At 39.1% G+C, this 4,130-nt stretch overlaps 1 long non-coding RNA gene across 1 annotated transcript; it reads left to right on the top strand.

Moving 5' to 3' along the window:
• Positions 1 to 2,018: 2,018 nt before the first annotated feature.
• LOC142608616 (uncharacterized) lies at positions 2,019 to 3,677 on the top strand. The gene is made up of 4 exons (XR_012839551.1): positions 2,019 to 2,191; positions 2,448 to 2,633; positions 3,028 to 3,242; positions 3,507 to 3,677. It is a non-coding gene; the product is annotated as an uncharacterized LOC142608616 (long non-coding RNA).
• Positions 3,678 to 4,130: the final 453 nt, after the last annotated feature.

Raw genomic sequence — 4,130 nt, 5'->3', positions numbered from 1 at the left:
TAACATGTTTAGGAATACGATATAGGTTTGGTGAACTTTGACATATAAACATTGTTGCCTAATGTGTTGCGTACTTGTTTTTTGGCTGTTGTAGGTGGTGTGGCAGCCGTATGAAGCTGAATTCGAGGACCTTCCACCCTGGTGCGTTGCAGGGAGGGCCGTGTGGACGGCAACGGTGCCACTTGTATGTTTCCACCTAGTAGAGAAACATACACTGGATCATGTTGTTCGTCAATTCGGGATGATCCAAGAAATTATGCCTAATGTTGACACCTCCACAGTGCTTCATGCCATTGATTTGAGGGGGAAGGTTGGTGTTGATTGGATGTGGAAACATGCTGCGCATATTACAGAGTGGGGTAATCGCCTTCAACGGCATTGTGAAGCAGTGCTTGGTGATATGCCTTCACAACACGAGTACTTTGATTGGTACAAAAAGGTAACTCGGAGGTTCATCAATGTCCTCGGTGCTAGATTGATTATAATGGTAACTTTTCCATCTACTGAATTTTTAGTTAGCATTTTCTCTACTCTATGCGCTAGCAACATCTTAAATAGAAAAGATAATTTAAATTTAGTCAAAGGTAACACTTAGTCTCCATATAATTTGCAACTATTAGTAGCACAACCAATTCAAAACCAACGTTTATTTTATTATCGATTTCCATTGTTGAATTGGTATTGAGAAAACTAATATACCTGGTTTTTTCATGTCAGATTGAAGGATACGCCCGTTTGTTGAGGCGTCACCCAGTGGGCACGGAGGACCACAAGGACATTACTGATGTGCTAAAGGCAGTGCAAGAGATTGGCCGTGTACAACCTCTTATCCCTAAGACCCCGAATGAGGAGGCAGCTACTCCAGCGCCTACTCAAAGCCCAAGCACGAGCATTGCTCTTGTCCAACGTGGCCCTCGTCCGCCTGTTGCTACCCCGAGAGTTGTCCCTACCCCCGATCCCCACCCATCCACCCCAAATCCATCCCCTAGCCCCACCATCCCCTTACCCATCCCACATCCATCCCCTAGCCCCACCACCATCCCTTCACCCACTCCACATCCATGTCTTGGGTCTGACATCCGTCCACCCACCCCACGGTCATTTCCTGAGCTGTTACCCATTCCATCCTTTGACCTAGGTCTTGATTCAACCCCTCCTGACATGCACATGCAACCACCCTCCCACAGTACGTCCACTGGCCCTTCTGCACCCACCCCACATCCATCCCCTAGCCCCACCACCATCGCTTCACCCTCTCCACATCCATGTCCTAGGTCTGACATCCGTCCACCCACCCCACGGTCATTTCCTGAGTTGTTACCCATTCCATCCTTTGACTTGGGTCTTGATCCAACCCCTCCTAACATGCACACGCAGCCACCCTCCCACAGTACGTCCACTGGCCCTTCTTCGGGCACCGACCCACCCCATGTTCAGGCTAAGCAGGTTGTTGGGTTACCTACAGAGCCAGCAGGTCGGCCGAAACGCATATCAAAGACACCTCATTGTGGGACAGGGGGGCACAAACATGGACACAAAGCTGGGTCTGAGGCATCTAACGAAGGACATGCAAGACCTCTTCCTTATTATACGAGATGGCATAAGGTTCAAAAAAGGTAATTAGACAAAAGAGAGACAAAGAACTTCTATGTTAGATAGGCACATCTTTCTATGATTACGCTATATGGCATATACAGGCAAAGTAGTTTATACTTGAAGCAAATATTTCCTAATCAAGTCGAATAAATGTTTTGATTCTTTTTATTATCTAGTGCTCTCTCTTTCTCCCTTGCCACTCCTCTCATGTCAGATACATCTAATAATTATTACACCTACTTTCATATAGTTGTCTTATGTTTATTATGGTTTTCTGTAGGGAGTAAAGGTAGGGACTAAAGGTAGCTATTTTATGGACAACTAGGAGGGACTGAAGGTATCTATTTCAACCTATTTTTTATCACTCATTAAATGGTTCTTTTAACTTGATCATCAATTCTTACTCCTGGGCAGTAATTGTGTATTCAGGCTATTTTTGGTGAGTTATTTTGTTCGTGGCACTTGATAAAAACATGAGATAATCAGATTTTTCAAATGTTGAAGCAAATGGAAAAATAGGCTGGAAAGGTGTCAGATTGTAGATTTTGTTGAAGCAGGAGCTACTATTGTGAGACTTAAAGGAGGGGATCCACTGGTGAGTTCTATCTGTAAATGGGTACCTTTGGTTGCTTATAAAGTTTGTTTGGTTGCTTATATAAAAAAATCCATCAAAAGTGTAGTTCTTGTTGCAATCTTTAATGTTAATGCAAACGGAGCGTGTGTTATAAGTTTATGATCTGTTTTGGACCATTGGCATTTATATAACTCTTTCATCTCCTTTGTGATATCATGAGATTGCTCTATATTTCCTTCTAATTGCTTATTTCTAATTTCTTTTCTTGGTGTTCCAGGGTAGATTGGATCCTGTTATTGGAAGGCAGGCACAAATAGAACGTGTCACCCAAATTTTGGGGCGTCAAACCAAAAACAATACATGTCTTATTGGAGAAGCTGGAGTTGGGAAAACAGCAATCGCAGAAGGGCTTGCTCAAAGAATTGCAACTAGTGATGTTCCTGAAACTATAGAGGGGAAGAAGGTAAGTATAAGTTGACTTTAATGTTAACAAGGTTCGGAAAACTTCAATTATCAATACAAAAAGAATTTAATGCAGATATTCTCAAGTATTTTTATCTTTTTCATATTGATTTACACAGTGGCTCTTTGTTTTGTTTTTGAATTATCTTTGTATTGCCTTTTAATTTCTGTGGCTACTTATAAGTCAGTACAAGAGAAAGCCTGCAAATGATTTGAAGTGTATTAATTTTGTCATTTAACATTTTATGAATCAATGAATATGGGCTTGGATTTCACATGGGTATTTCATTTGAAATTCATTGATGCATTTCAAGAAGCTAACCTTGTTGATTCATCACCCCTTTATTTTAAAAACAATGTAACCATATTTTCCTTGTTTTTCTTGTGTGATTTAGGTTATAACCTTGGACATGGGTCTTCTAGTTGCTGGTACAAATATTGTGGAGAGTTTGAGGAACGATTAAAGAAGTTAATGGAGGAAATCAAACAAAGTGACGACATAATATTGTTTATTGATGAGGTGCACAGTTTAATTGGAGCTGGAGCAGCAGAAGGAGCAATTGATGCTGCAAACATATTGAAATCAGCTCTGGCAAGAGGTGAACTGCAGGTAATCTTTTACCTAAAAGAGAACTTAATATTGAGATGCATTTAATTTACTTAAAAGTTAAAATTACTGGCAATGCCTTCTCTTCTTCCAAAATTATTTCATAACTTAGGAGTCTATTTTAGGTGATCTTTCACTTTTCAAATTGCTGCTGAGTCTATGATTTATTGTCTACTTTTAGTTAACAGATGACATCTTTTTTTATAACCTCACTAAGTATCATCCTAGGTGCATGCATTTAATTCGATTTATTGATCTCATTGACAGTGGTGGGAGAAAAGTGACTGGACTGGATACAAAAAGCTAGGTACTTGCTTGCCTTTACTAGACCAGCTGGTTATCACTGTGGATCAGTAGAAATTTCAAGTTAGTTTTTGATGCTATAGCACATGATTTGGAAAAATTCGTGGGAAGCTATTATTTTGAAACTAGAACTTATGGATCTGAATTGAGCTGCTGCTTGATAGTAATAAAGTGTGAAAGATTGCACCTTTCCAGATCTTTATATAAGTTATAATAAAAATGTAACGATGTCAAAGATTATTTGTTTTTACAATATTATGATATCTTTGGATATGATGATCAGAACCTCTTAGAATGGATTAACCTTACGGACGTGTTGAAGGAGTTCTTGTTATCATTGATTTTGATAATACTAAATTAATATTTCAAATGGATTAACCTTACGGACGTGTTCATATTAAATTAATATTTCAAAAATCACACTGTTGGATTTTATTCTCTTAAAATGTACACTAAATTTTATGCTAATCGGATGTCATTTTTAAACTTCAGGCGCCAGCAATTAATCTAACATTTTCCATTTAAAATGGAAAGCATCGTATACATAGTAAGTAATAATTGGTGGAACATAAAGTGGAACATAAAAAA

This window comes from Castanea sativa, chromosome 9, assembly GCF_040712315.1.
Source record: "Castanea sativa cultivar Marrone di Chiusa Pesio chromosome 9, ASM4071231v1".
In the NCBI taxonomy this organism is placed as follows: domain Eukaryota; kingdom Viridiplantae; phylum Streptophyta; class Magnoliopsida; order Fagales; family Fagaceae; genus Castanea; species Castanea sativa.
The sequence above is the reverse complement of the archived record's forward strand: the minus strand, read 5'-3'. Positions and strand labels throughout refer to the sequence as shown.